We start from the raw sequence: 15,649 nt of genomic DNA on the forward strand, positions 1-15,649 counted from the left end.
TACAAAAGTAGGATTAGTCTTTTCTATGGTCCCTAAAGCAGAATGAGAAACAATCCATGGTAGTTAAACTGAGTAGCTAGAACTGGCTGAGGATTGAAGTGAACCTTATAACACAATGAACTTGTTTGGTTGGTGTTTCCCCAGGGTCTGGGCTGGCATCTCCTGTTGCACTGGGAGCAGTGCCAGCCTAGAAGGGAGACTGGGCTGGAGCCCTGTGGCACCTGGGTGGAGTCCTGCTTTTGGCACTCGACACCTTGGATGGCAGTCACTGAACCTGCCAATACTTAAATCATACTCATCTGTAAAATGGGGGAAAAAGTACCACCTCTGTCACAAGGTGCTGTGAAGATGTAATATGATAATTTACAGAAAGTGGAAAAGCATTTGATGAATTTATAAACTATCCTAGACTAAATGAGCATGAGACATTATTAAATGAAGATAAATCAGTATTTTCCCTTAGACTTCAAATTTTCATTGTTATATACATAAAACCCTGGTATTTCATTTTTCCCTTCTATAAGCCTTTGATTCAGTCCATTCCATCCCCAACCTAAGCCACCATATACACCCAGACACTTGGGGGAAATGTTTCTTTAAAATATCACATTCTGTATTCCAAATGCACAAAATATCAACCTGTGCTAGAAACAGTGTTATGTGTATTCCAAATTATTTCCTAGTGCCCACTCTGGGCATCGAGGTAGACTTGGGATTATGATTATATTTTGGTCAATGGAATATGAACAGTAGTAATGTGTGCCATTTCCGGACTTGTTTATACACTTGGCTCATTACCCGTGCTTTGTATCATTCTGTTTTGGGAATCTTGGAGGCTGGGTGTTAAGATGACAGTACAGCAATATAGAAAGGGACTAGATCCCTGAGTCTCTATTTGGAGGGCCGTCCCCACAGAGGGCCACCTGAGACACATCAGACTATGACTTGAAATAAGAATTAAAACTTTGTATTACATCTCTGAGATTTCAATTTTATTCATTTATTTGCCACAGAATAACCTACTTTATCTTGACTAATACAGAACTTAGTACCAAAAAAAAAAAAAAAAAGAACCCAAAGTGGCTAAAACAAAAACCTAAAACATAAGATACTGGTTTTAGTGTTCAAAGGGCTTGATGTGAGTATTTAGCATTCTTATGATCTACTCCATGCCTAGCCCCATCCTGGGTCACATAATCATTTTTAGCCCCTCAGTTATTGAGGTTAAAGGGAGACTATAATTAATGATAAATAGCATTTATTGAACCCATAGTTCAGGTTATGGACTGTATAGTACATGCATGACCTTAATTAATCCTCACAACTTGCAATGGAGACACTGTTATTTTGCCTAGTTACAGATAAAGAAATTGAAAACTAGAGGAAGTACAGCCTCCATGTTATTCAATCCACAATGGGGTACCTGGAAAGTTGAGTTTTATTCATTCTAAATTGTCTAGGAATAGGCAAGAAGAATATGTTAAGAGGAAGCATCTATTAACCCAGGCTACAACTTAATATAGTAAATTGGAAAGGGGTAGAACTCACCAGAAAGTTATTATCTCAGTTAAGTCATAGGTACAGTACTTGGACATGTTTCAAACTGGAGAAGAAAAAAAATCATAAACACACACACACATACAATTAAAACATAATAGAAGCCTCCAAATGATACATCAGAACACAGGTAGTTAAAGTATGGGCCCCAAAGTGGAACACACAGGATTTAGGGAGAATAGGCTTAGCTATAGTTCTGGTTTTGGGGCTAGAACTGTGCTGTCCAATATAGTAACCATTTGTACATATTTATCCAGAGAACTTGAAATGTGTCCAGTTTTAGTTGTGAGGTGCTGTAAGGGTAAAATACACACCAGATGTTGAAGACTTAGTACAAAAATATAAACTATATCATTAAATCTGTTTAACGTGGCCAATATAAAATTTAAAGTTACATCTATGGCTCACTCTTATGGTTCACATTTTATTTCTGTTGGACAGTAGTGAGCAAAAGTGTTAGGAATTGGGCAAGCCAAAGTAAACTGCAAAGAGTGTTCTAGAAATAGTTCAGATTTTAATGAAGGTGATACTTTGGATCAGTTACAGAGAAATTTTTCTGAAATCCTTATTTGATTTGCTCTCTTGGTGTATTCTTCTTGAGCACCTTTCCTGGTCTCTAGTTGTAGAAACTTTGTCAGATCTTCTTATAAATAATGCACTTGCCTAAAAAGGAGAGCTCCCTCAACCCCCGAAGTAGCTATGGCCAGACCAGTGCTTCTTAAATATAAAGTACAAAAAAATTATGAGAGTGGGAGGAGGTCTTGTTAAACCAACGCTGAGACTCAGATATTAAGTCTGGGAAGGGGCCTGAGATGATGCCAAGTGTTCAGGTCTGAGGTCCAGGCACAAAGAAGCAAGAGGCAAGGACGCATTAGACCTACCAGACTCAAAATTTGGGAACAAAAAAGAGAGGTGAAGTGATTGTCATAAAGTCAGAGAGATCCCACTATCCTCGATTAGCTTACTCCTCTTGATTGAGCTGTATCTAGAGAAGGTGAAATGAACAGGCCACAGCACAACTAATCTGCTCAATTCTACTGTTGCAAAGATTGATGGAGACCATTCTATGATCAATTTGGTCATGACACCAGGTATCAGTCATGAGCATGACTGAAATGAATGGAATCACTTTACTCCAATCTGCTTTGCTTTTATTGTGTAAATTTAGCTGATCCTGATGGCTTGGGGACAGGGAAATCAGTGATACACCTAAGTCTACTAACCTTGTTGAGATAATTTTTGAACAAAAAATCAGCATATACATGCATATTAGTTATTATAAGAGAATTTGCCAGGTTTACTCATGTTCTCTTCTCAGAGGATGTACTTCCTTTCTGTTGAGGTTAGAAAATATCATAGTATTTGCAAAAATGAAATTTTGTTATAGTGGAATTAGTCTTCTAATTTGTGAAATCAGCTCAAAAAATAATTTCTCAAGGAGAGTCAAGGAAAATGTTTGGAGCAATTATATAATATTCAGTATAAGTTTATAATCTCCCAAAATGGCTACTTGGAAAAAGAGTCCTATGTGATTTTGTAACTTTTTAAATATTTTAAAATCTCATTAATTAAGTCTTTATACTGCTTTGCAACATCAAGTGTGGATATAGAGGCATAGTCAATCATGTCATATCGAGAAAATAAATTTTGCATGACACTTTGGAGTTTTTGAAGTTCTCTGGATAGAAACTTTAAATTCCTGTGACCTTGAGTCTCATTTTCTGTCACTCATAACATGAAATTACTTCTCTGTTGATTCTTTTTCTTGTTATGCCTGCAGTGGCCTCCTTATTTGAATTCAGATCTGGTTCAAAACATTGGCTGCTACTTTGACCCACACTGACATTTCAAAGGCTGAAGAATAATTAGTGAAATAAAAACCTCATAATTACTTTCTAACACACACCCACACAAAGCCTTTTGTTGAGCTGGCAGAATGGATTGGGATTTTTGTTGTGTTGTGTTTTGTTCTAAATGATTGAGCATGGAACTAAAGTGAAGTGACAGACATTTCTTGAATGCACAAAATGATCTGAAAGCTTAAGATACTCAGTGTTTCACCTAACAGTGTTGAAATCTTACTCAAGAATCAACTTCATTTAATATCCAATTTTAAACTTGAACTTGAACAAGAAAGCTTTCTTTGGAAATAACTTTAGGATGGCATATGATATCACGTTAATACAATAGTCTGGTAAATTTTGTTTGTTGTCTTTTGTCTAGGTTGGAGATGACAAAAGAGTGAATTATTCTGATTCAGATAGTAAGATATGGCTCCAGCTTCTAGGAAAATGTTTCCTATGGTGTAAACATAATGCCTGTGTGTGTCCTGCACCTACTCTTTCCTTTCAATCTGATTTGTTGGTTGGGTTTAGGCTTGTGCACATGGATCTATCCATATTTGTTGTAAGAATGAGATCTTGCTTGTACCTCACTTCCTCAGCCCAAAGAAGAGAAAAATCAGATATTCATTGCCTACTGTGGGTTGGATCCCACATGAAAAGATTCATCATTGGGTCTTTGTGGTCCACATGCTATTCTATAGAAAAAAAAAATACTATTCTGAATGCTAGGGAATTATTAAAAAATCTCCTAGTACTGCTGTTCATCTCTTGGTCAAGCAGTCTGTTCTGTTATTCTTTGTAGTATAGGCTATGTGTTATTTTGTTTTAGATTATTTTTTATTGCTGTTGCTTATACTATTCTCAGAATCCTTGATTGGAGAATCCCAGGGACAAAGGAACCTGGAGGGCTGCAGTCCCTGGGGTCACACAGAGTGGGACATGACTGAAGCAGCTTAGCACATAAGCACACATTCTATTTTCAGAGCACCTTTATAATAATAGCTAATGTAACCAATATGTCGAACATACACATACTTCTGTAAGCAAAACACAATCTAAAGTGGTATTTCTCAAAGACTTTTCTCTTAGGACCCTTTATACTGTTACAATGACCCCAAATACTTTTTGTTTGTGTGTTATATATATATACTGATTCAGAAATTAAAATTGAGGAATTTAAAACAACACACATACATGGTAACAAAATGATATATTTTTATAAAAATATTTTTGAAAACAAAAGAAATAGAATGTAATTGTTTTACATGTTTGCAATTTTTTTTTTAATACTTGATAGAAGATGCCTGGAAGATATAATAGGTCTAGCCTCAGGAAAATTCTACTGCATGGGATAAGAAGACAGGAAAAACAAATCACGTCTTAGTGTTATTTTGAAAATAGTTTTGACCTCGTGGACTCTCTGTAAGTGTCTTGACTCCAGGTGTCCTCAGATCACACTTTGATAACTCCTGATCTGAAGAGGACACTGAGTGTGTGACTGAAAAACTGTATTAAAAGCTCAGGAAGATTTTAAGTGGTGCCTCAGGGGGAAAAAAAAATCCTTTAAGAATGTTAAGGCTGTGCTTCATGAATCCCCTCATTAAACAATAGGGCTGCCATGAATATTAAATATGTTGGTCTACAGGAACTTTCTAAGAATCTCAAGGTAGTGAAGGACTGATTATATGGATTTTGTCTAGCGGACTGAAGTCAATAGCTTTATAGGAAGCCCATAGGTTTTTTAAAGAGAATTATACCGTGATAAACAATGAGACATGGGTTTGGTCCCTGGGTTGGGAAGATCCCCTGGAAGCGGGCCTGGCAACCCATTCCAGTATTTTTGCCTGGAAAATCCCAAGGACAGAGGAATAGTGGGTTCACCCAGTCACAAAGAGTCAGATATGGCTGAAGCAACTTAGCAAGCACACAAACATTGTCATCTTGAAGTTAAAAGGATAGAGAATACAAAATGAAGAGAGGCCTTTGAACCTCTGAACTGCTATAGGTGGGAAGCAGACTGAGAAAAAATATTTGTTTACAAATACTGGCCATTTCTCAGGAAAAAAAAGAATACTCAGAGGGTAGAAAAACAGCCCAGAGGGCAGAGCTGTATCATTCCCTGGCCCACCCCTAACACAGAAACTGCCCAGACCTGCCTTGCTAGATTTCAGAATTGTTAAGAACCAGTGACTTCTGTGCATTTCCTGCTTTCTCCTCCTTGAGCGGTCCTACAGCAGTCCTCTTGTGCCTCCTGCGTTCGGGGTATGTGTGTGCGGATGCTTGCACATGTGCAGATATCTTGTGTCTTTAGTTCATAGATACTGAGATTGAGGAAGACTCCATTCAGGGAGCAAAAGAACCATAGTCAGTCAAGGAGCCCCATTTTTATCTAGATCTTATTTATATAATGAGAACTAGAAAGACTTGCTGTAACGGAATGAGACTTTTGTAGACTTCAGGAGTGGGTCAGTATGTTTGTGTGTGGGGGTGACATGAATCGTGAGACCATGAGACAGACTGTGGTAGGCAGCCTCCAAGTTTATTCTCATAAATCTTGCCTCTAGGTCTTCATTCTTCTGTGTCTGTCTTCTCACATTTGATTAGAACTAGTTCTGTTAATATAGGACCAATAGAATATGCTGGGAGAGTCAGTATGTTTTCTGAGGCTAGGATATAATAGGAGTTGAAGTTTCATCCTTGGTGATCTTAGAGCTCTCACTCTGGGTGAAGCCAGCTACTCTGTGGATAGGCTCTGAGCAATCTGCTAGTCCTGTGAGCAAAGTAGATCTGAAATGGAGATTATCCAGCTCAAACTTTCAGTTGATTGCAGCTCAAGCCGACATCTGACTGAGTGTCCTTAGATACCCTAACCCAAAACTTTCAGCTTAGCTACTCCCAAATTTCTTAAAGCCAATGAATATTTATCGTTATTTTGGACATTAAGTTGTGGTGTGGTTTTTTTTTTAAGTAGTAATAGGTAATTTGCACACAGATCAGACCCAAACACTTCTTCTGTAATGTGGAACATGAAGCAGGAATATTGACTGCAGTGGTTATAATTCCTGCAGCACAGCACAGAAATTTGAAGGGAATGCTTGTATCTTTCTCTGCAAAGAATCAAAGCCCCACCTCAATAATTGTACAAATATCCAGGGTTAGGAATCTTACCAAGCCTTTTGAATTTTGGGGGACTTAATTTATTCATCTTGAAAATTAAGAACAGTGATTACATGATTTCAAAAGATCCTTCAGAATCTGAAAATATTAGGTTATGTAAATCTACTTCAACACATCAAAAACCATTCTTAGAATATCTCTGGCATTTTTTCCCCTTGTGGGATTTGGTATTATTTTTTTTAAGTGTTAACTTTAATGAAATTTCTAACATTCTCTACAAGGTCATACTCAAACTATCATCTGTTAATGTGCCTTCTTTCTTCTCTAAGTGTCAAAAATATTACTGATGCAAAAGTCTCACTGTCCATTTGTGGTGTGTAAGAAACCTACATCTTCATTCATTTTATGAAATCCATGCTAAAGGAACCCTTCTTGGTTGTATATTATCACAGCACTCTTGTATTAATCCATCTTTCTCAGTTCCCCCTAGTGTACTGCCCTCTTGATTTCTCAGTGGTAGGGTCCATTTGAGACTCTTCAAGCTGACTGGCTATAAATGCTTCCACAAAGATCTATTTCTCTGTACAGGCCCCATAGATAATTCAGCTTCAGAATTCATACTTTTGCTATACAAAATACAGACTATCACAAAGATTTCCTTTATGCTTAAGGATAAAATGCTATGGTCTTAGTCTTCAAAATGGCATACCTCAAATAAAATGAATGTGCTTTCTCAGAACCATCCTCAACCAAATTTAATTTTAATCTTATAAGTTACCAGGACAGAGGGCTCTCCTTGCACGGGCCCCATCAGCCCGGGACCAGCTAGAGCAGTGTGTGGGGCTGCAGACGGAGAGCTGGCCCCTATAATTTCTACATGAGCTACCATATCTTATGTCAGCTTTTCATCTCTCATCAATTGAAACCTTATACTTATATCCAATATAAGTACAGATATCTTTCCACCAGTTAAGAACTGAAAATACAGTATGTCACCAAATATTTTAATTAAAAAAAAGACAGCTTGACATTTCAGTTGCATATTTCATCAGACCTGGAATTGTTATCTGTTTGAAAATATACTGCAAACCAGCTAAATGTTGTAGAGTAAGACATTATAAATTTAATAAGAACTTTTGGTTGGAAGAATATATGGTTAATTCCAGCATTGTTATATTAATATTTATAATTGATATATAACATTATAAGTTATTAATTTGAAATAAACCAGCTGGTTTATCCCAAATTATTCATGGCATTTATTATCTTTGTTAAACTTTTACTCAATGATTGGTAAATTGTGAAGGTAATTTGAGCATTTAAAAATTTTCTGCCTTTATATAGCAAGGAAAGGTAATGAAGAGAAACTACTGTCCTTTCATATTAGGATCTCTTTAATTCAGCAATAAATATTCACCAAAGTGCATGCTATCTTGAGATAAGGTCATTTTGACCATCTATTCCATTAAAAATATGTTTATTTTACTTACAGGTGTCATCCATTAGGACAGGCAATTGACGTTTCAGCTACTGGTCTTTGTCAAGGAAGTAGGACTTACTTTTAATGGAATGGAAGTTTCTAAATGACCCAATCTCAAGCAGCATGCACTCTGGTGAATTTTTATTTATTATAAACTAGTCAGCTGAAAATGCAATTTGTGCTGTAGGAGATGATCTGGTTATTTATGAATAGCATTATATCAGTTGTGTTCATCTAATTGGAAAAAAAATCTTTGAGGCACTTAGAAAATCATGCAGGCATTCAACAGTTTAAGTTTCTTTCTTATTTTTTTTCCTTTCGTAATGCTGTTTTTATCCTGCCCCATTCTGTCTTTGACCTCTTATTTTGCCTCTATTTTTTCACTCTTTCTTTATTAAATTTAAATTATTATTTTTTCTTTCTGTCCTGAAAAATTCAACAAGTTATAATATACACACATTTCCCTTGTACCTCTGTCTCTCCCTGTTTTCTCCTCCTTCCCCCAGTGTCTCCTTCCCTCTTCTCTCTCTATCACGTTGGACAAGCAACTTATCCAGTGGCTCCAGGGAGAAAGTGACAACACCTTTTAAAGAGTGAGCTGGCTCTCAGTCCAAAGAAATATAGAGGCAATATCTCTGCAAAAGAATGAGGAAAAGCTCTATTATTCTACAACCCTTAGAGCACTGAGTAATATTTTAATCTCAACATTTCACATTCCATTGATTTTGATGACAGTGTGACAATGTAATGTCCAGAGTTGAATTTTTCCATGCTACTTAAAATGAAACTAATAGCTGACTTTACCAACTTTTCCTCACACAATAGCAATTTGGTAGCAATCTTATCTCATGCGTCATAATGAATTGGCAGTCAATGGCTATTTTGAGTTCTGTAAAAACACTAAAATGAACTTTCTCTGTACTACGGTAACATAAAGTCGTGATACAAACAATTCCAAAATCTCAATGGCATAACACAATCAGAATCTATTTCTTTAGTAACACGACACATACCTTTTTCTTTCTCACTGTAGCTTGGCTGGGGGCTTTGGCCATTGTAATTACTCAGGGGCTCAGGCTAGGGGAAGCTCTTTGTCAACATGCTGCTGCTGCTAAGTTGCTTCGGTCATGTCCAACTCTGTGCGACCCTATAGATGGCAGCCCACCAGGCTCCGCCGTCAACATGCACTTCCATTATTTCTGTGGTGATACACAGTGTGCTCGCTCTTATATCTTTTATTTTTGTTCATGTTTCATGAGCCAAAGGGGATCACATGCCCTCACCAAACTTCACGTGGGTGGGGAAATATAGTCTTTCTAGGAGCCCCAGAAGAGGTAAGAACAGAAGCATTTATGCATTGGCCCCATTCACTACACAGGATTTGAACAAACTCATGGAGTCACTGGGATCAAGGATTGTAGGTTCAGATGTCACCGCCCCATTGGAAGGGTCCACTCTTACATGGCCGCACTTTGCGTTATGGGTGCTGGGTCACATGCTGTTAGGTAGCAGCAGTGGCTGGAGAGGAACACCTCGGAATGTCCAGAGTATTAGTTCAAAGTGAAACACATATCTGTGAAGTCATCACAAGCTGGCACCCATCTTTGCTTTGTTTTTAATGCTGTAACCTTTATGTTTTACATCAGATTAATATAGTTCCTTCTTTAAGTGCCAGGTCCTTTTGTTACTTGGAGAACGCAATGGCACCCCACTCCAGTACTCTTTTGCCTGGAAAATCCCATGGACGGAGGAGCCTGGCAGGCTTCAGTCAATGGGGTGGCTAAGAGTCGGACACAACTGAGCAACTTCACTTTCACTTTTCACTTTTCACTTTCATGCATTGGAGAAGGAAATGGCAACCCACTCCAGGGTTCTTGCCTGGAGGATCCCAGGGACAGGGGAGCCTAGTGGGCTGCCGTCTATGGGGTCGCACAGAGTCGGACACGACTGAAGCGACTTCGCAGCAGCAGCAGCCTTTTGTTATTTCTTTTGTTTTTGTTAATCCTGTGAGAAGAACAGCAAGTTCATATGGCATGAGAGAAATAGATAAGATAGAAACTTATCATTACCAGATGCAAAGGTATTGCATATTTACTGTTGAAATTACTTCCAACACTTTATATTTTAAACTATCATGAAAATTGATTTTTTTCTATTATCTATTTGGATTGGATAGTGCTGGCAGAAAGAGAGCATGTTTATGTATATTTACATTGTAGCAATCCAATCATGAGATACAAAGCTTTATCTCTCTAGGTTTTCAACACAGAAAATTATATCGCTTTAAATTTTCACACCTACTTTCTGATATCTATACTTACTGATTTTGTTTCATCTCATTACATCAGCCCAAATTTCCAAAACTAAGTTAAATAAAGATCAGCTACTGAACATATTTACCTTGTTCTTGCTTTTAATTAAAATGCTACTAGGACTTCTCCAAAATGAGTGCTGTAGGGTTTTTTCCTGTTTTCTCTCATTTTTGAATTCTTTAAAATATCATTAACTATACTAAATTTTTCAAGTGTTTTTGTAAGACATTTGATTTGTCTTATGTGGACCATAAATTTGATATATACCATTGATTTTTATTCCTTATCAAATATTTTTATTTTCCTTTCATTTCTTACAAAAATCTTATTTTTGCTTTCACCTAGTATTAGACTATTGGATACTTTGAATTGGAATTTTATGTGCTTGTGTTTAATCTGGGATATTTACTTATAAGTTATTTTTGTGATATTTTGGTAAGATTGTAGTATGGGAGAACTAGCCTTGGTAATTTGTGAGGAACAATATATTATGTAAAGCCAGTGAATTAGTACCATTTCTATCGCATACAGAAATCTAAAATAGATAAAGAAGGTTAAAGATAGTTCTCTAAAACCAATAGTTCTCAGAACCAAGAGCCTGCCAATGTCTTTTCAATTGAATGTAATATAATCCGAACACTAAGGGAAAATACATCTTCAACTTTAGATTTAACCCAAAGCCATGCTTTTAATTGAGTATGGAGATGCCTTTCAAAACATACATCTCACAACATTTCTCTTGAAAGGAAAATAAGCCACAGTTTTACTTTGCTTCTGATTCTTGTAGAACTAGAGTAAACTAATTCTGATGAGTATGTCTAATTAACAATCTGATTTTGACAATATTCCTGGCCAGAGTTTACTCAGTCACGATGCATTCAGTCAGCTTTAGATGCCAGCAGGGTGCTAGGTTGTAGGTAGAAGACTGAGGGGCCAGTGAAAGAAAGTTGTTCTTCACTCCAATCATGAAATTCCCCAATTATAGGGCCAGACCCTTCTGAGACATGCTCACCTGGGAGCTCAGTGGTAAAGAATCTGTCTGCCAATGAAGGAGACATGAGAGGTGTTGGTTCAATCCCTGGGTCAGGAAGATCCCCTGGAGGAGGGCATGACAACCTACTCCAGTATTCTTGCCTGGAGAATCCCATGGACAGAGAGGATCCTGGCAGACTAGAGTCCATGGGGTCACAAAGAGTTGGACACAACTGAAGTGACTTAGCACACACTTCTGAGAAAGAATAGGAGTAGTGTCAGTATTTTTAAAACAGCTCTAAAGTTATTAGAAAAATAACTGGTTTCAAAAGAGACCACTATACTGGGAATCCGTAGAAGTCAATTTCAGCTGACTCTCCATTTCAAATGATTGGAGGAGAGTCAGTGGGACCTCTGAATTGAAAGGACAGAGATTCTTCAGCTTCACTGTACAATAGAATCAGCTGAGGGCCTTATACAGTTTCAGATGCCCAGATCTCACCATGAATCAATTAATTTAGAGTATGTTGGAAAAGTACTTGCATGTCTTTATCTAGTGGCAGGAGAAGGGGGTAACAGAGAATAAGATGGTTGGATGGCATCACTGACTCAATGGGCATGAGTTTGAGCAAACTCCAAGAGCTAGAGAAGGACAGGGAAGCCTGGCATGCTGCAATCCATGGGGTGACAAAGAGTCAGATACAACTTAGCAACTGAACAACAACAAGGAGAAAGAAAACAGCCATGATCTTTGCATTATTCCAACTTCATGATCTGGGGGTCATGTCTTTTTATATAATTATGTGTTCTCACATAGAATGTGATACAGTAAACACTCAATAAGGCACTAGTTCCTCAGCTTTGATGCCTATCAGAATCATCTGGAAAGATAATACAGCATACAAAGCCCAGGCTTGCTGAAATAGGATGCAGTCAAGGTCTTTGTATTTTCATCAAATTCTTCAGGTGACTCTGCTACTCACCAGAGTTTAAGAACCACTATCATCAGATATTACTCATCACATCACGTATGCAAGTCTTACTAGTTTCAGAAAGCTATGCAAGATTGCAAGTAAAATAAATAGTGATAAATAAATAAATATAGATATGCATATTAAAATATTACACTAGGCTTTCTTAAATTGTGCTCTATGGGACACAAGTTTTGGGAGCAGTTAATATGGGAAAGAGTCGGACACAACTAAGTGACTGAACTGAATTGAATATGGAAAAAGCAAGAGAGTTCCAGAAAAACATCTATTTCTGCTTTATTGACTATGCCAAAGCCTTTGACTGTGTGGGTCACAATAAACTGTGGAAAATTCTGAGAGAGATGGGAATACCAGAGCACCTGACCTGCCTCTTGAGAAACCTGTATGCAGGTCAGGAAGCAACAGTTAGAACTGGACATGGAACAACAGACTAGTTCCAAATAGGAAAAGGAGTACGTCAAGGCTGTATATTGTCACCCTGCTTATTTAACTTCTATGCAGAGTACATCATGAGAAATGCTGGGCTGGAAGAAGCACAAGCTGGAATCAAGATTGCCGGTAGAAATATCAATAACCTCAGATATGCAGATGACACCACCCTTATGGCAGAAAGTGAAGAGGAGCTAAAAGCCTCTTGATGAAAGTGAAAGAGGAGAGTGAAAAAGCTGGCTTAAAGCTCCACATTCAGAAAACGAAGATCATGGCATCTGGTCCCATCACTTCATGGGAAATAGATGGGAAACAGTGGAAACAGTGTCAGACTTTATTATTGGGGGCTCCAAAATCACTGCAGATGGTGACTGTAGCCATGAAATTAAAAGACACTTACTCCTTGGAAGAAAAGTTATGACCAACCTAGATAGCATATTCAAAAGCAGAGACATTACTTTGCCGACTAAGGTCCATCTAGTCAAGGCTATGGTTTTTCCATTGGTTATGTATGGATGTGAGAGTTGGGAGTGTGAAGAAAGCTGAGCGCCGAAGAATAAGACTCTTGAGAGTCCCTTGGACTGCAAGGAGATCCAACCAGTCCATTCTGAAGGAGATCAGCCCTGGGTGTTCTTTGGAGGGAATAATGCTAAAGCTGAAACTCCAGTACTTTGGCCACCTCATGCGAAGAGTTGACTCATTGGAAAAGACTCTGATGCTGGGAGGGATTGAGGGCAGGAGGAGATGGGGATGACAGAGGATGAGATGGCTGGATGGCATCACCGACTCAATGGACGTGAGTTTGGGTGAACTCTGGGAGTTGGTGATGGACAGGGAGGCCTGGCATGCTGCAATTCATAGGGTCGCAAAGAGTTGGACACGACTGTGTGACTGAACTGAACTGAATATATGTTCTGTGGCTAAAATGCATGGCTGAAACATTTTAGAGATGCCACAGTCCAGACCTGTTTTTTGAATATTGGTAGTTCTCAATAGCATATAAAAAGCTTCAAGAAATCCTAAAATAATAAAAATTAACTAAATAATCTTACTTTCTTAACTTATGTAAACTTAAGTTTAAATAACTCTGGTTACTATTATCTTTACTGAAGGTCTATTAACATTCCCAGGACACGAGTTTGAGAAGCATCAGTGTAATAAAGACAAGTGAAATACTATTTAAGAATACCCCCCTTTTTTAAAGATATGTGGTCATTCTCATTATACATGGACATAAAAATGTAATGGAGTAATGAAATATTAGCAAATAGAAAGTTCATAATAAAGAGACATATTAAGAAGAATAAGGATTTTATTGAAATGCGTAGTCGTGATGCAGGGACAGAATACATAAGAGTGAAGAGGATAGTGAGATATGTACCTTCCAAGATTTTAATGAGATTCATGAAGTGTTCCATGTAATAAGACGTATATGTTAAAAATCTGTAATGAAGTGAATATGTGAGATAGTTTAATGAGCTGTCTCAGGAAGTGTCCTGTAAGATGGGCATCCTTCAGGGCTGAAATGAGATGGGTGAAAGGAAAAGTGTAATGAGCTGGTCACATAAAGGAGAGGCCGTATAATTAGATGTATAAAAGAAGGAAGGGAGAGTATATAAATTTTCCAAATATGTAAGATATAATGGGAACTAGGTTTTAATGTAATAAGATGCAGAAATGAAATGACAATGAAATACAAAAATGGAATGGTGTAATGAGATATGTAAGGACTGTGTAATGAGATGTGCATGTTTAAGGGGTATAATGAGATGCAAGATGGGAAAGGTGTAATGAGATGAGCGCGTTAAATAATCTAATGAGGGGCATGAAGGAAATGATGTCATGTCACATGAAAATTGAAGAAAGTAATGAGATGTGCATTTTAAGGACTGTAATAAAATGGATAAAAGAAACTAAGGAGAATGAAGAGATGGAGAAGTCAAATCCTATTATTATAATGTGAAAAAGGAACAAAAAGTAATGTGAGGAAGTGGGCACACCCACCATTTCTAAGACCATACTCTTCTGTGTACTTATTTTGAGCTGACAAGTATTTTGGCCAACCACATACTAAGCACTTTCTGTGGGAATGTAAATGTATATGTGATTCCTGCTCTCAAGGGCCCATGGAGACATACAGGTGTATACAAACCAAGCAGTATCTCATAATTATTAATTTGACATATTAATTTCATAATTTCAAATATTATGAAAGTTAATAAAAATTATTTTGGATCAGAATATTTTACATGTCTTCAGAATCAAATGTCCTCTTGTGGTCCTTCAAGTTTATAATTCTACTAGTATTCATTTCTCCCTTCCTTGATCCCTGGGTTTTCTCTCTACACTATTAATATCTATTCTTACCTAAATAGATCTTAACGTATTTTTGTCTCATTCATATATCCCATCCTCAAAGTAGACTATTCTATTCTAATCTCTCTTCAGCTTAAAAGCAAAACGGAACTTTTACAGTACTTTGGACTGTATCACTATACATCATAGTCTGGTGAGTAATGGATAGTAATTATCTTCCTGTGTGCTCCACCTTGTCAGTGCTAGATCTAATTCAACTTTCTTTTACCCACTGAGACTAAAACTTTTGCACAGTAGGTGCTTATTCAGTAAATCTTGAGTGAACGTATGATTAGGCAGACTCTATTCATGAAGATAAATAAGTAGATTCTTAAGATTGGTCCATTACATTACATTGAAGTTATAATCAACCCACTTGGAGAGAAGCCTCTCTCACAAAATCAGAATTACTCAACATGAAAGAAAGAAATACTTTCATATGAGTTTGCCGAGGGGATTTGGTTTTACCATAAAGACACTGACCCCTGTATGAGCATGCCTTGCCTTGTTTTTCACCAGACATCTGTTTGCTTCATTTACAAGCACTTCAGTGTTTTCAGGAACTCAAGTGCTGTTTTAATCAGTCTTGGA

At 37.4% G+C, this 15,649-nt stretch overlaps 1 long non-coding RNA gene across 1 annotated transcript in view; it reads right to left on the reverse strand.

The window, feature by feature from the left end:
- Positions 1-5,924: 5,924 nt before the first annotated feature.
- The window catches only part of LOC132658088 (uncharacterized), a 165,872-nt gene continuing 156,147 nt past the window's right edge, over positions 5,925-15,649 (reverse strand). The window contains exons 2-3 of the long non-coding RNA XR_009597100.1: positions 8,470-8,633; positions 5,925-6,188 (exon numbers count right to left, since the gene is read on the reverse strand). This is a non-coding gene — a long non-coding RNA (uncharacterized LOC132658088). The remainder of the gene's footprint in view (positions 6,189-8,469; positions 8,634-15,649) is intronic.

This window comes from Ovis aries, chromosome 18, assembly GCF_016772045.2.
Source record: "Ovis aries strain OAR_USU_Benz2616 breed Rambouillet chromosome 18, ARS-UI_Ramb_v3.0, whole genome shotgun sequence".
NCBI lineage: Eukaryota > Metazoa > Chordata > Mammalia > Artiodactyla > Bovidae > Ovis > Ovis aries.